Source organism: Triturus cristatus, chromosome 4_2 (genome assembly GCF_964204655.1).
Source record: "Triturus cristatus chromosome 4_2, aTriCri1.1, whole genome shotgun sequence".
Classification (NCBI taxonomy): Eukaryota; Metazoa; Chordata; class Amphibia; order Caudata; family Salamandridae; genus Triturus; species Triturus cristatus.
In genome coordinates this window covers 466,787,039-466,805,090 of record NC_140586.1, presented here as the reverse complement: position 1 = coordinate 466,805,090, position 18,052 = coordinate 466,787,039, and positions in this window count along the sequence as shown.

Below are 18,052 nucleotides of genomic sequence, written 5' to 3'. Positions count from 1 at the left end.
TACCCTTGTAGGGGTAAATCAATGGATGCTGCCCAAACTTTAACATGGGTTTTTCAGCTGCAAATCACCTGCTCCAAAACTGTAACAGTTAACCTCTTGATTTGAATTTTAGGGACATGGAGTGCTGAATCTGCTGCCCTATTGCAGTGCTGCTTCAACTGTTGCAGTGTTAATTAACCTCTTCAGTGCCCATGACGAGATAGTCTCGTCATGGAGCACGGTTGCGCTGTGCCCATGACGAGACTATCTCGTCATGAACCCCACCCACTAGTGCAACGCCCGGCACAGAAGGGGGAAAGGGCGTGGCACTGAAGGGGTTAATGTGGACTGATGTGAGACATACTTACCTGAGGCCCAGACTGCTGATAATTGGATAATACCTTGGAACAGAGGATACCCACAGAACTCCAGACCAAGTGTAGGAATGCCATAGACACTTTTTATAGAATTTCTGTGCCACTCAGGACCTGTCCTGAATGTTTGCTGCAATTAATGGTCAAAAGTATACTTGCCTTTACCGTATTTCAATTTTCCTTTATATTTACAAATCGGGATCAGGCTTGATTTCAAGATCAATCTAGCAACTTTTTGTTGTGATTACTGAAAATTCTTTGATCCATCTAGGAATCTTTAAACCCAGGCCCAGATTTACCAACATGTTGTGTCACAGCTGTGTCACTTTTTGGTGCAGCCATTATGCAAAATGTTAGTTAGTATTTACGAAGCCAAACAAATCTTGATGTGTATAGCTTTGGTCACATTTTTCATCAAAAAGGAACGAAAGGCTGTGCATCACTCTGCCGTGCATTACCTTGAATCAGGGAGGTGATACATAGGTGAAGCATAGGCATTCTGAGGCATCCACCCCTTCCTTTTTATATGCAAACTCAGACTTACTAAAGTCAGTAAATCTGGGTTTGCGCCGAAATGTTGCACCTACCCGAGGCTGACGTAATAAGGAGAAACATCTTTAATTTTCCTTGTTGCTTCCTCTTTGCAGGTGTGCTTCTTTCTGCAGCACATATAGAAACAGGAATAAGCCTCTAAGTATGGTGTTTGTGCAGAAGGTATCCCCACCTACACATAAACATTCCTGCACAAAAGGCAGGCATGCTTGTACCATAATGCAAGGTTGCCTGCGTTGGTGCTAATTTGCCACAAGTGCACCACTGCAAGGAGAGAAAAGAAGTGAGTCATATCTTAATATACTAGGCACATTTATGCTTTCTCCCTTTCATACAAAGCAGTACAGCAAGTTCCATTGCTGCGTTGTGTGAAGTGCTCTCACAAAATATGTTCAACGTGCCTTGAACCCTCCAGCAGACTGACCACATGTAGTCTGAGATCAGCACAATTCTTTTAATTGTTGTTTTAAACAATTTCAATGTGGATGCCTGTTTTGAGGAAGACCTCGTGCTAGGGGCCATATTTTGGTTTCTATTTAATTGTTTGTGTCCCCTTTTTACCATTATCTTCTATACATTACATTTTATAGTACAATTGGTTTTCTGTTACTTTGCAATGCATGGCACCATTGATTTACATGGATGCCACTTTTCTTTTTTCTTTTTTTCTGTAACTATCGAACTACTTTACTCATTTTGCTCACTAATGCTTTATTTTTCTGATTACATGTGAAGCTCATACTTACAGTTTGGTCATGAATCTGGAAGTTCTTTATGTCTTATAGTGTTGTTGTATTTAATGGCCTGTTAAGCACAACACCTATTCACCCTTTTCGCCTGAATTGCAGCTTTCTGTTGCTACTGGACCCCAGGCCATTTCTGGTGAGGCTAGTATCTCAATAGTAACAAAGACATTATGGGGCAAATTTACAAGGAGCTAACACCGCCGCATCATCATTATTTTTGAGGCAGCTGTGGCGCAATCAGTGCTCCACACTGCTCTGTATTTACAAACCGATGCATTGGGCCCAAAGAGTCAGTTTGTAAAGGCCTGCGTCACATTATACCTGCGTCAGCTATAATGTACACAGGGTAGGTATTCCCACGGCAAAAGCCACGTTGAATTGACGCAGTGAAATTTGCAACTTTTCACTGAGTCAATCTACCACTTGACTGCATCAAAATCCCTATGTCTTCTCAAACCAGGCATAAGGATTCTCACAGGGCTTTTAGCATGGGACTCGACTCCGTGCCGTGGTGCATTGCTGGAGTTGTGTTAGTCTAACGACCAACTCCAGCAATGCTTCACGTTAGTGTCAAAAGATGCATCAGAATTTCTGAAGCATCCGCGAATCATGGCGCCATGAAGCATTGTATTGTAAATACAGCACATCCATTGCATTGTTAGGGCATTTGTGGGAGGCGCAAGAAATCTGACCCATCAATACCAATGCATCAGTTCTTGTAAATATGCTCCTCTGTTTGCTTTGGATGGACGGCTCTATTCGCAGTTCCGTTAATTGATTCACTGGTGAGACAACATTTTACAGCTAGAGATGGCAGAAAACATAATTTGAAAGTTTTGAGCAATCTATTTGTGCGAAAACATAATTGCGTCGTGTGAGTCGATTATAATGTGATGTTAATAGAAAAGGTATATTTGAAATGACCGAATAAAAGTATTATCTATGTTATTTGGATACGAAGGGGCTTATTTACAAGCCACTTGCGCCGATGGTGCGTCACTTTTAATATGAGAAAAAAATGAGGTACCAGTGGCGCGAGGGGCTAGTAAATAAGACCCGAAGATTGTTGCCTCTCAGCCCATAAGCCAGCTATGTCCTTTAGTAGGTAGTGATATCTTTAGTTTGACTGTGTTCATGAAATTTGCTGAACCTACTTTAAGTAGCCAATCATATTAACTTTATCACTATTAGCTACCAACACAATCCAGAATAAGCTAGTCTGTACTTGTTCTCATTCGCTGAGACGGTGACGACGCGTCACAGCTAGAGAAATGTTTGCTAATCGAACCTGGATCTACGTCTTACTCATGTGTATCTCCCGGTTTCCTGTTCGGCTTCCAGGGACTTCACCCTGGTTCTTCACAAACATTACTTGATGGAACATCCATCGACCATGGCTGCCTTGCTACCAATGGAAATCAATGCGCAGCCATCGGGACAGTGTTTGCAAGGGCGCTGATTCTGAATGCGACAGCTCGAGCTCGGCACAGGTTTGACATGACTAGCGCTCAGGGGTTGGTCCTGTTTGGAAGTGATTCACTTTTATTTTAAACTGGGTTAATGATTTACCGGCATTCAATTTGGGAAGTTATCCCATTGAGTTGAATAACTAAGCAAACGTGTCTTACTTGCTCTCAACACCATTTTCAGTTGCTATTAAAATAACCCATGCATTTGTGCGCTCCATCTACCTTCTGCAGAACAAAAATGCGTATTACTCTGGCCTACGCCCGCAGAAATGGTAAAATAAAATACCTTGACCTTTTTTAATCAAAATTGCTGCACAGGCATAGTCGGAATCAAAACAGCCGTCTTGCGAACTATCTTGCGAACAGTGAAAACTGACCACTAGGGGGCAGTAAAGTACTATAAAATACTTCTCGAAAGTGGTCTGTCCGCAGAATCAATCTTTGGTAAATAGACGATGAAGCTGGAAAACGAATGTATTTTAAATTTTCAGGCACATATTTTATACCTCAGTTAAAACATGGCTCTGGTATATACTATACCTACATCCTTTAACTGTGTTTCCTTTCTATTCGAATATCCGTGTGCCTTTAGTATTGATAATATAATATGGGTCTTTTGAAAGAGGCAGGAAGCCTATTTTAATTTTTTTTAAATATATTAGGCGCTTTTATTAGGTGTAAGTTGTACCCTGCACTTTTGCATTCAAATATCTTCTAAGCAACCATGGAGGCGGCTGAGAGCCATTTGGAAGCACGCAGAGAAGAGCAATCCAAGGGCATCTTTGCACGTTTTATGGCATGAAATTGTTGAAATCCCATAAATGAGCATTAGGGTTGATGAGAGGGAAGCAAATTGGAACCAGATAAAATCTCAATGTGCGTGGAATTAAGGCAGGCACAGGCACAATAACCCGTGGCCGCGACTGCCGCAGGGAACGAATAAAAAGGCTTAGTTTGTGGAGAACGTCAACACAGAACAAACAGGAACTGGCAGCCTGTTGAAGCAGCTAGACAAACACGCTGGCCAAGCTTCCATCCACAGTGCCGGTTCCTCCTCTAAGCCCGTTCCATAAGACAGAGAACACATTTCAGCATGTATCATGTATGTAATATGCGGTGTATTTGCAGCAAATTACAAAGCCTGTCCTCTTCTACATTAAAGTTCCCCCACCAAATTAATATTTGACTGCTGGGACCATGGAATTCCTCAAGTTTTCAGGAGTTATTGAAAGGGAGGGAAAGATCAAGCACTTTAAACCGGTGCCAGTAGCTCTCACTTTCTTTTACGGGTGACATTTGGGACTTCTCAACGCCACAGCGGACTATCGTTCCTCAAATACACACATCTTGACATTAAAATAGGCTGCAAACTGCAGCTTGTGCTGCAACCAGCTCTCGGATGTTGTGTTGTTTGTTGCCACGGGACCAGCAGGTGCTCAACCTCCCGAGTTATCCAATTAGGGTTGGAACCTGGAACCTGTTAGTAACACGGTTATGTTTCGGCATGTGCTCAGTACACAATTACATTCCTACTTCATTTTAAAATCTTTGCATGGAATATACAGGGCCAGTTCTTCATTTTCCTTTTTGAAGGCTCGTTTACACGTCTTAAACAAGGCAAATATTAGCAAGCGAGCACATGTTGACCCCATGAAGTGTAGTATCGCATGCCGGTTAGGAGAATGTACAATTACTATTGTCAATGGTATTCATTTTATCAACCTCAACATGATGGCATTTTTTGAGACTGAAAAGAACAATGCGTCTTAAATAGACATGTGTACTCCGTGAATTATGTTACCAGAATGACGTGCTTGCATTAACTACATGCAATGCACTGTGGCAAAATGCATTTCCGGGAGTGCATTTAGGGGCATATTTACGAGATTATGCGCAGCGCTGCAAGTCATCCTGCTACTCCGCACAGCACTGCGTCAAACGGAAAGAGCAGGAAGGCACCGTGGGGCAGATCTATATCGGAGATGCGCCACTTTTACGCCGCTGTTGCGTCACTTTTGTGACGCAGCGGCGGTGTAAACCCTGCACCACGTTGCGCCATATTTACATCGTGACGCATCTATGGAGATGCGTCACGATGTAAAGCCCTGCGCCACGTAAAACCTGCGTCAGGTTTCACGTGGGCGTGTCGACAGAGGGGGGGGGGGCGTTCCGTCGCAGGAACGCCCCTGAAAACTGACTCAGTCAAATCTATAAGATTTGACTGAGTCACTTTCCCAATGCTGATGCGCCGAAACTCTGCGCCTGCTTGAAGCAGGCGTAAGGCTTGACGCACCATGTTAGGGATAGGGTAGGTTGGAACAGTGCTGGAGTTGCGTCGTGCTTGCGACGCAACTTCAGCACTGCGCCAACCTTATGCCATCGAATGCGTCACGCATCTGTTTATTCCTGCGCCATGATGCGCCGCATTGTAAATGCGGCGCATCATGTGTGGCGCAAGGGTAAACTTGCGTGACGCATCATTCCTGGCGCATCCTTGCTGATTTGCAGGGATGCGCCAGGAAACATAAATCTGCCCCCGTATTTATTCAATACAGCGCATTTCTGTCCTTTACCTTGTGCTGGTGCAGTTTTTGCAGCCTTGCGCCACGCAGGCACACTTGCACCATGGTGTAAGGCTGCCTGTGTTGTAGTCAGGATTGTTTTGTGCAGGAAAGGGCAATGGCTGCACGAAAACAATCCTGGAAGAAATAAAGATATTTCTCCTTACTACGCCTACCCTGGGGAGGCGTAAGATTTGGGCACATCCCCAGGTTTACAAGGTCTTGTAAATCTAGGATGCGTCAAAATCCATGGGCATTGCATGGAAACACCCACCGCTATGGCAATGGAACGCCTAACCAGGGCAGAGTAGGGCAATGCAGCGATTTGCACTGTGTAGGGCGACGCTAGATTTATGAGGCAATCAACACCACGAAACGTGGCTTTGTGAGGTTTCATAAATCTGACTTCGAGCCTTGCATCATGCATGTCTCACTTAGTGTGGTGCAAATGTGATGAAGAGCTCTTGTAAATATGCCCCTTAGTACTTAATACTAGTGAAGGTGCACTATGATAACGCTGAGAAGGTCTCAACATTGTTTTAAATAAGCATACTACAGGCCAGGGTGGAGATGCTAGGTAGGGCCACTAGATTTCTCTGTGCTTTAAGACAATGTGTGAGGATAATTGTGGCATATGTTGTAGGCATTCTTTAGATGCCTCATTATAGGTGCCTGTAGGGAGTCAGGCTATAGAGTACTCAATGTAGATCTGTATGAGTTGCTGATCCAGCCTAGCATTAGACAACATAGCAGAGCAGGCGAGCCTCTGGTCTGTGCAAGGGGTTTTGATAACTGAAGAATGGAGATCCTGTCTGAAAACTCACTAATTGAGGCAATTCCCAAATACAGTTGCACTTCATCAAGTGGACTCCAATTCCATTCTGCAGCTTTAAGCTCTGTTTTCTGCAAGACTCTAGATACCAGAATGCAAAGAAAGTTGAGGTGTCTGTGAGTACTAATTAATGTCACTGGATTATTTAAAGGGCATGAGAAATTCTGCCCGTAAACATGGCAGCTGGAAGGAGAATTGGAAATGGTCAGCAGGAAAGCCACTGTGCTGAGGATGAATAGGGACTCGAAAGCAGAGGCACGTGGGAAACTGTGCAAAGGTTAAAAAAAATGAGTCCATGTAGAACAAAAAAAGAAAAAGACCTCCAAACACACTGTAATCAGAAAAGAAGATGCACTCCTAGAGCAATTGGTGTTTCCACTAAATGACGTGCTTCTTAACTCTACTTTTCTTTAGGCCTCTCCAAGTTCAGTGCCATCAGTCAAAGCACCATCCTTAAAATTGCCTTTCCACTCAGGTTAGCGAGTTCCTAGCCTTCTTTTTTCCAATTTAGGGGCCGATTACAATGTAGGTCGGAAAATCTCCGACCGCTAGTCAAAAGCTTTCCGACTGCAGTCGGGGGCTTTCTGACCGACACGGTCGGTTTGCAGCCCGACTGCCGAATTCCGATATCGACAGTCGGAGCGTGAACTGGCACGTCTTTCTGACGTGGTTCCGACCAGCAATCGGAGTCTTCAGGCCGGTCGAAACCGCACCGTAATCCCCTATGGACGGCTGTTCCGCCATCAGGATTACAATATTGGTTTCCCACAGCCTTTCGATGCCGGGCTTTCTGACTTGGAAAGGCTGTCGGAAAATGACTTTGGGGTCTCATAGGATGGCCCCTTTTCATCTGCAGCCTGCGGTTGTTGGCCGAGGGGTTACCTATGGTGGCCCCCTGTAAATCCATGCACTCTGTGGCAGGCACCATGGGGTGCCTGCTACAAGGTTCAGGGTTTTACACACACACCCATTACTTTATGGGAGCCTGTATTACGGCTGGCTTAGGGCCGCATAACAAGCACCCATAGAGAAATGTGAGTATATGGCCGAACAGTGTTCGGTCGCATTTTAATCAGGTGGTCGGAACTGCTGACAGGAGATCGGTTAGTCCTGAGACCGAGACGGTGTCGGTCAGACGCAACTCCAACCGACATCGTATTAAGCCCCATGATGTGCAGGAAAGACTTTGCTCAGTTTTTAAACAGTGACTCATTTTACACCACTAGTTGAATTTTCTATCTGGTTCAGAGCTCGTATGCTCACTTTACTAAGAGTTTATAAAGACAGCAAAAGCAAAGCATATTTGCCTCTGTAGCAGCCTGGGTCTCACACACAGAAGATGTAGCCCATGTGCCATCAGTGTTGGAATGTTGCACTATTACATGTTCCATAATGTTACTAATGGTAAAAATGTGTATGCATTATGTGTTTGGTGAACTCTATTTTTGTTCACCATAGGACTCTGCACCTTTTACTCCTGCTAATCAGTGGTAAAGTGATTGTACTCGCCCTTTTAAATATGATAAAATTGGCATATACCTAATTTGCACATTTATTTTACTTTGAGCTATCTGCTAAAGTAGCACTGTAAAACATGTCTATAGGTCTGCAATTGCATCCTGGGTGGGCAGTTTTAAACTGCTATTTTGGCATTGCAAAATAAGTCTTTTGACAGGTCTAAACCTTACTTTTTAATATTTATGTCACACCTAGATAGGGTTTGAATGCCTATAGGGCAGGGTGTAAGGCATTTGAAAATTAGGATATGTATATTTATAATTTTGCATGTACTGGCCTTGAAAATCCTGCAAAGGCATTTTTTACTGTATAAAGGCTGCCTCTCCCACTAGGAAACACAAGGGTACAATGTAACTACTTATAACGCTTAGTTTCAGTTTGGGAGCAGCCATATTAATGTATTATCCAACTTAGTTATAAAATTGGATTTTATCGTACTATTTTGAAAATGACACTTGGAAAGTTGTCATTTTCCTGCATAAAAACAGAAATGCCTTTTCCCCCTTGTCAAGTGTCACGTAACTGGTGAATTGACCCCTGTAGTGAAATGTGGATTGCTCCCAGACAGTGGAAAAACGTTTACACTGTTGCAAGGTGTTTTTCTTCCTTGAGCAGGATTGCCTGGGGGATGTGTCCATCCTCTTCCAGAGCTGCAAAGAGTGCCTACCCTGTCAGCTGAAAATGCCTCACTTTTTCTTTCTAGTCAGCTTGGCTCTGATAACACGAAGAGTCCAAAATGCACTCTCCAGTACCAGTTCACAATTTGACTTGCAAAAATAGACTCCACCTCCTTGCTATATCTTCTTCTGCAACATGACTGATCTTTGCCACTGGGTTTGAATGAGAGCTAGATCAAATCAAGTCAATCATAAAAATAATTTTTCAGTTTAGGTTTGGTCAATGATGAGAGTTTTAAGTAGATTTTAAAAAGTTTATTCGCTTCAAAAGATTTGTGAGTTATTTTGATTTCTTCTTTTATATTTATCAATTAGTAAATCTGTTTACAGAAATGATCAGGTAAAAATATGGCTAGAGTAATCAGTATTGAAAATTAACAAGCATGTTCCATAACGGACTGAATCTCCATTCTATCCAAATGGACCTAACCTAATAGAGTTCTGGAAAAGAGCAAGATCAAAGGAGTATCAATGTCGAATTCAGAATTGGGTAGTCAAACTCCCCATAAAGAGTATTTCATAGGTCAGTACGTCAGTAATTGTCACGAATTGCATTGAGGGTCCGACTACTGCTAGGAGCCAGGTTGCTACAAGGGACAGGATGACACACTGGGGAGGGTTACTGTTTATGTTTATTCACCTTTATGGCATTTAAATTGTTATTCACCACAACATTTTGAAATGTGTGTCTCTCTGATCATATAATGTATGAAAATATCCTCACGTGGGAATACTGTTTATTAGGACTAAAATGTGTTTGAAATATGGACGATTATAGTACGGTGATTTGTGGTATAATAATGTGTGTTATAATTTAACCTAAATGCCAAAAAAGAACAAAAAAAAAAAGAGTAGTTCGTGAAACTCAGCCGAGTCTCATCTCTCCAAAAGCATTAGCATACAGTTGCAGTAGCAAACTGTACAGAAATAAATCTCAATCAGGAAAAAAGGGAAACATATGCTTCAGTAGTTACACCATCTGGGTAAAGGGATGAAGAATTGTCACCCAAAAAATGTTAGGCAACAGCAATCGCTGTCAGCAGTAGCTTACAGCAAAAAGCTCTGGGTGCAAGGGAAAGTGAGTGAGCGAGAGCAAGAGAATGAGAGCTAACGAACTGGAAACACACAATAATATAAAAGACATGAGAACATGCTAACAACAAAGTTGCGGAGTTGGTCACTCCAGTCCAATGAGAAGTCATCATTTGATGATTCAGCAGCTTTGTTCTTCCTTTCCCGCAGCAAACACATAGAGTTCCCAGTCCAGTATCAAATTTGAAACAGACATTGTTAAACATTTGTATAACTCAGAACGTCTAACATTGGTTTCCAGGGAAGTCTATTGCAGTGTCTATTCTATCATTTAGCCAATGTTTCAATGAGGAACAATGAACTACACCAAAGACAGAAACATTTGCTTGCAGATCTCTAGATAAGTAATGGCATTTGTATTTGTTATCAGCATCTGTTTTACTGTTAAATGTGCAATTATCTATTCAGTATTCTATGGACATGAGCTAGATAGGAAGTTCAAGCTTGATTCAAAAAGAATATGTAGCTTAATAAAGGAATACATTTCATAAACTTGCCACATTCAGCTATTATGACAAAATCTAAGCAAGTCACATTAAGGTCAAGTTATCAAATACATTTGTGCATGGTACAACTTGCATCAATTCGTTAAAAGGGAAGTCTAGATGAGGCATACCAATAAAAATGAATACTTGGTGCATTTTATACATTTTGACCATGTGTCATTTTAAAATATGGTTTTCCTGTTAATACCTAAGGCAAGTTAGCATTGTCGCTAATTAATGTTTTATGCAAATGTTATACATACAGCTTCAAAGCTACTGGGAGAGGGGAACTGCCCCAGAATTGGTTTGGAATGACAACAAAGGAGGGTTTGCACATTATGACAGTCACGCCTCTGGGTGGGCACAGGGAGCTCTGAGCAGGGGAAGAACGGTTCTGCCATTTTGGATTTCGGTGGATAAGGGCACTGTGGGTTAGCGTACAATAAAACACACAGGAAGTGCTGTAAACGTGTTGATATGGTTACTCTTAATCAATCAATCAATCAATCAATCAGGGAGTTTATTTAAGCATGCTACTCACCAGTGAGGGAAACAAGGCACTGGGGGGGAGGGGGAGAACAGCTCCGGTCAGTCACATATCGAGGTCTTGAGGTTCTACCTGAAGATATGCAGGGTGGGGGCGCATCTGATGTTGATCGGCAGTTGGTTCCATGTCCTGGCAGTGATGTAGGAGAAATTTCTTCCACCCGTTCTTGCTCTGCAGATGCATGGGGGTTCGGCGAGGGTGAGGTCAGCAGATTGGAGGGTCCTCTTGGGTATGTGGAAGGAGGTTCTGTCGTTGAGGTATTGGGGTCCAGTATTGTGGAGGCATTGGTGAGTATCTTGAAGGTTACCTTCTTCTTGACGTGGAGCCACTGGAGGTCTTGCAAGTGCTGGGTGATATGTTCATGTCGAGGGATGACTAGGACCAGTCTGGCTGCGCTGTTCTGCATGGTCTGGAGTTTTCGGAGCAGGGCCTTGTGGATCCCGGCATAGAGGGTGAATCCATAGTCCAGTCTGCTGGTTATGTGATGGTCTTCCTCAATTCAGGGGGGGATCCATTTGAAGGTCTTTCGGAGGATGCGGAGGGTGTTGAACTCGGTGGAGGTGACAGTGTTGAGCTGTCGGGTCATGGAGAGGCAGGAGTTGAGTACCATGCCAAGGTTTTGGACGTGGTCCGGGGATATGGGGGGCTGCCGAGGATGGTGAGCCACCAGGAGTTGTCCAATGCAGAGGGATGAGGACCTCTGTCTTCTCTGAGTTGAACTTCAGGCAGCTGCTGCTCATCCAGGATGCAACATCTTTCATTCCTTCCTGGAAGTTGAGTCCGGTCATGATGGGTTCCTTGATGAGGGAGAGGATGAGTTGGGTGTCGTCGGCATAGGATACTATGCTAAGTCTGTGCTGTCTGATGATGGTGGCGAGGGGGGCCATGTACATGTTGAAGAGCGTGGGGCTGAGTGACGATCCTTGGGGTACTCTGCAGTTGATGTCTGTGGGTTCAGAGAGGAAGGGTGGAAGTCTGATTCTTTGGGTTCTACCTGCATGGAAGGAGTGGAGTCAGTTGAAGGTGGTTCCCTGTATGCCGGCTTCGTGGAGTCTGGCAGTGAGTGTGTGGTGGGAGACGGTGTTGAAGGCTGCAGGGGTATTCAGGAGGATCAGGGCTAAGGGGTGTCCTTGGTCGAGGAGGGTGTGGATGTCGTCTGTGGCGGTGAGTAGAGCGGTCTCAGTGCTGTGGTTGCTGCAGAATATGGATTGGGAGGGATCGAGGATGGAGTTCTCTTTGATGAATTTTGCTAGTTGGATGTTGACGGTTTTCTCAGTGACTTTGGCCATGAAGGGGAGGAGGGAAATGGGCCGGTAGGTTTTTAGGTCTGTGGGAACTGCTGAGGGCTTCTTGAGGAGGGGTCTGCCTTCTGCACGTTTCCAGTCATCAGGAAAAATGCCGGATTCGAAGGTGGTGTTGATGGTGCATCATAGTCGGGAGCGATGACGGCGGCGGTGGCTCTGTGGAAGATGTGCGAGGGCAGGGGTCCATTGGGGCTCCTGAGTGGATGCCTTTCATGGCCAATGCAGTGTCTTCGGTGTTGACTGGAGTCCAGGAGGAGATGGTGGGCTGGCTGGCGCTGCTGGAGGATAGAGTGGTTTCGGAGTCAGGTGTCTCGTCATTGAAATTGTCATAGAGGCCCTTGATCTTCAGATGGAAGTAGGATCCGAGGTTTTTGCAGAGGTCCTGTGAGGGGTTGATGTCCGTGCTGTTGCTGGGGGGTTTGGGGAATTCCTGGATGATGCTGAAGAGTTCCTAGGAGTTGCTGGCCAACTTTTCCCTCATTGGTTAGGGAGTGGCCAGGAGTTTCTCCCACCCACAAGTTGGCACAGTGCATATAAGTGGCATTCTGTACCCCGCTCAGAACACTCCTGGACCTGTGAAGAATAAGAAGCACTGTACTGCTGTTGTAAGAAGCTGAAGAAAGACTGGACGCGATTCCCTTGAACCCAGAAGTGACTCCAAGTGTCAGTTGGCTGGCCTCCTGTATGAGCTGCAGGGCCTCAACAAGTTTACATAGGCCTTTCCTGAAACTGCCCAGATGACCAAAAATAACTTGGCCTGCCCTGGACCCTGCTGATGGCCTCTTCTGGAGTGGGTCTTGACCCCATTGTGCTGTCCCCAAAGCCTTGGACCCTTGGCTAGTGTCAAAGTGTACTACTCCTCCCAAAGTTTCCTGAAATATGGGAGTTAGAGACATTTTGCCAACTTTTTGCTTTGAGAACTGCCTGGGAACAGACACCAACCTACCAAATCGATCCTTCAAAGATGCATCGCCACTGGGTTGCCCTTGCTATGTTCTTTACTGGAGTTGCAAATCTGCTCCAGAGGGACTTTGTGGCGAAGGTGTCTGGTCTGGTAGTGCCCTCTTTGGCCTGAAGTCTTGTCCCACAGGAGTAATCTAAGCTCCAAAACCGTAACTCATGTCCAAAGGTAGACATCTTCACTGGCCAAAGGTGCAAAAAGAATTTGGCTAGAGAGGGACCTTCTCTGGGCGTGAAAATCAAATTTCTCTTGCTTGAAGCTTACCTGTCAAAAATGAATGGCTTCACCAAGACCTCATCCAACGGCTATCCAACCAATTGGAATCCCCTTTGGCCACAGCCTGCTACCTAGACCCACTGAGGATTTTCAGTTTCATCCCAGAGACTAAGGGGTCCATTAGGATGTAGGGCGGTGGGACCACCGCTGCGCTGACGGTGCAGAAAAATGCCTTTTTCCGCCCGCTAGCAGCGGACATCACACCCGCCATATTAGTATGGTCAAACATAGGCCAATTTCCGACCGCCGCGGTGCGACGCGCACCGCCATCAAAGTGCGCCTGCCACCGCAGCGGTGGGAGCCAATGGAGACCCTCCGCTATGCGGAATGACGTCCGCCCCGCTCCACAAATTAGGATGACTCAAGCAAGCAGACGCACCGCAGCAAAGACACCGCCCAACCAGAGATGGTGGAAACTCAACAGCGGAGCGCGAAACCTGAGTCCCGGTCCACATCACGCGGACACGACCACAATGGACCCAGCTCTACACGTCTTTCCGGTGCTGTACCTACTTCATCACCAGGAACTCATAGACAGCCGCGGACGACGCCGCAGTTAGGCAATAACACAACAAACAACACACAGCTCACGGCCTGACACAGGGTCCAAATCCACATCAGACACCCTAGGGGGCACAGGGACACATCCACAAGGGCACCCACACATCACCCACCTGCCACAAAGTCACCCCGCTGCATCCTGGACACACAGCTACCACCACAATGCAGCAATGTCCCGGTCATGTCACAGCAACGGCGAACACAAGCAAATACATGCGCACAATGCAGAAGGCAGGGCCAGTGCCAGGCATGGGCAGGGCACAAAGACCACTGGGCCACACCCACTCCCACTACACACTAGCACACCCCATGAAGGCACATGCCATGTGCCCCCCTGTGCACCCCATGCACAACAACAAGCCAGGGCAATACATACCTTGCACCACACAACAAACAATCATGGAGACACACAATGCAGAAGTGGCTGCACAGGAACACACAACACACAGCACAGTAGCACAGGGCCAGGGAAACACACACTACACCACATTCAGGGAAAAAGCAATGAGGACAAGCTTCAAATGAACACACACAAGGAATCAACATCCAAATGGACACACAGCCTGCACAGTCAAACATACATATTACAGACTGACACACAAACACATACACACCCCACATGCCAACAACAATGGAGCACAACAAATAGGGAAACCAAAGTGGGCTGCACACACATGGAAGGCCATGGAGACACACAACAAGCATGTGTACATCACATCAACACAAGGAACAGAGAACAACACCCTCATACCATCAAAGCACACATGGCTGGCACAGTCAGTGAAATCAAACCACAGACAGCTCAGTGCAACAACACAGGGAGACAGCAAGGCAAACCATGTATAGGCACAAGGATGAAAGACTGAAAGGAAGGCCCTGAAGTCAAACTGGGAACAGCCCCACATCCATACAACTACTTCACAGGAGTACACCAGCAGCACTACACACAGGAACCATCTACACACCTCAGGACTGACAAACACCAGTAAGAATCTACACACATACCCTCTCACACCAGCAGCACACAACACCAGTGCCACACTGAAGGATGGCAATCCTTGACAGGCAATACACACACAAACAACCACACACACTGGGCTCAGCCACAAACATCACACAAACACACACAGGGATGACACCACAAATGTGGAAACAAATACAACAGACAAACACATAACCCAACTGAAACACACACAGAGCCACAACAACAGACATGCCCTGTGCACCCTAACTGGGGAAAAGCAATGGGAGCACAGACACAACTGGAGTGCACAAACTCATCACTCAGGAACAATGCACAGACAACATACCACAACACATACAAGAAGTGCACCATCACAGAACAACATAGCTACAGCAAACAAACAACATAGCAAACATGGCACGACATCAGGGGATGCACACCAGGCAATCACAAGGCAACATACACACACAGCACTGCATGCACAATAAGCTGTGTGTGCACACCAAGCATACCAGAGACACACAGACATCAGTGACAGAACAGCAAACCACACAACACCATACAGCACAGCACAAAGACAACAGCACACCCAGGAAGTGAAGCAATAACACAAACAACACACATACATCCAACACAACACCCAATAGATGCACAAGTCTGGGACACAAAGGTGGAAACAACTTGACCACGGGACTGGGCAGCACACACAGTTGAACTGCATAGCAGCAAGCATGACTGACAACCAGCACCAGAACATCAGACATGACCCATTGGGGGAAATGCACTGAGTGACACATTGACCCTGGCCAAAGAACTGCACCACAAAGCACAGTGGCACAAATGAAGTAATGGGGAGGCACACACATATACAAACCAAGGGGACAGCTCACACCAACGTGAAGTGTACTGCATGTCAGTAGGGGACATGGCTGAAGTGTACCATACACAAAGAGAGGGAGTTCAGACCCACAATGGGTAGGTAGCTGAAGCACAGATAGGGGATGGCATGACAACACACACAACATGCCACACTGGAGGCAAGAAGGCATCATGGGACAGCAAGGCATGAGAAAACACAACCACAATGGCAGAGTGGAGCAGCAGGTCTGCACAGACCCCACAAACAGCCACCAGACACATGGATGTGCAACAAAAGACAAAACACAATATTGCCAGTAACACCCTCTGCATACTCACAAGTGACAAAAACAACAAGTAGGAGTCAGACAGAACTGCAAGGACACACCAACACACTGCACAGTGCACAGCATACAACTCACACATGGGTATACAACCACATCCACAGGGATAAACAATCAAAACAACAGGCACACAACTCCTGGGTGACACATGTGTGTAGTTGACATTACATAGGCATGCACACATCAACACTCCCCACAAACTCACCCCTTCACACTGCACACTACCTGGCCATCCAAGAGCACACATGGAAAGTAAGCCATGGGACTAGGGTGACTGGCCATCACAAGATGACCACACACATACACCACTGGGCACACATATAGGAAGAACACACACATGATGACCCTGGACAGCCTGCCTACGATACTGGGTGCAGAAACCCACCCTGTGCTGGTAGTGCCCCCCAACCTGACATGTGTACAATAGAGATACACAACGGATGCCAACGTGCACGCTAAAAGTAAAACGCTAAATCAATTTTTCATCAATTTCTGGGTTGTGCTGCAAACGCCAAGTCGACTGTCCAAAAGCGACTCAAGGTAAACATCCAAACTGAAGTGCAAAAAGAACAACTTCCTTTTGCTGGCGCGAGCACTTTTCAATCGGCTAAAGCAAAGCCGTTAATACAGTCATTCAGTTCCATAAGAAAACATATAAGCCAGTAGTCATTGGATCATCATATCCATTGATTTATTCTCAATGTTGATTTCATTCACAGAAAGTTCATCTGAAATAGGTTCCTTAACAAACTGCAAAAAGTAGTCCACCTATTCAGTGTTTAAGTGGTAAACCCAATGCATTTCGGGTCCCTTTAGAACCCTTCTTCAGGGGTATTTCATTTAGCTGAAAAAAACAAAAAAGGCAATTTAATCTAGAGTCCCCGTTATCAAGTCTAAAACATCCAAAGCCAAAATGAAAAAAGCTCAATAAAAGACATGAGTTTATGCATTGTATTAACATGGTCAGTCAACCGTCTCTGTTTATGCTCTACAAGCAACAGTACACTGTTATCTAAAAATGAAATAGAGGTCAGAGAACATTTAGCGTGAAACTCAGAACGTGCGTAGTAAGAGACAAGTAATTTGTGACCGTCTCTATTATCACTCTACGATCAACAATACACTATCATTTAAAGTGCGATGGTGATCGGTGGAAAATTAACGTGAAACTAAAAAACATGAACACACAAGTGCACTCGTGCGAGATAGGAGACAAGTAAACGTAACTATCGTGCTGGTGAGAAAAAGAGATCGTAAAATGATCATGGTAATTCAAAAACTTCATGGAGAAGGTAACTGAATGAGAGCATAATGTTCCGTACGGAAACCTTCCGTGCCGTAAAGGCAAATGAGTTAACGTTCTCTGAAACGAAAGGGTTGTGCGAGCTTACCCGGTCGGTGCAAAGTGCTTACGTCCGGCGGAAACACGTCAGGAAACGTAGCTGGCGTGTATCTGCCGGATAGGGGGAGGCTTAAATAGTGAAACGTAATGACGGATCGAGATGTTTGACAAACAATAAACATAGACAGAGTCTCAACAAAAGGTGCGCACTTCCAATTCAATGCATCAAAGAAAAAATCAGTTTAAAAAAACAATTAAACAATAAACATAAGCAGAGTCTAAACAACAGATGCGCGCTACTAATTCAGTCACAAAAAGCAATTAAATTCAATACGATCATTAAGACCCAAAGGTTGAAGAGATTGCAATTTTTTAGTCCAATAAAATTCAGCACGTGCGAGAGTCTTATGGGGATCAGTATCCTTCCGTGCCCTTTGTGCCTCCAATACGGTCAAACGAAGCTGAGAAATATTGTGCTTGGCTTCCATCCAATGTACTGCAACTGTGGATTTCTCATTTTTTATCCGAATGTTACTTTTATGTTCTCCAATTCGGATCTTTACTTTACGTTCAGTTCTACCTACGTACATTTTACCACAAGGGCATTTGA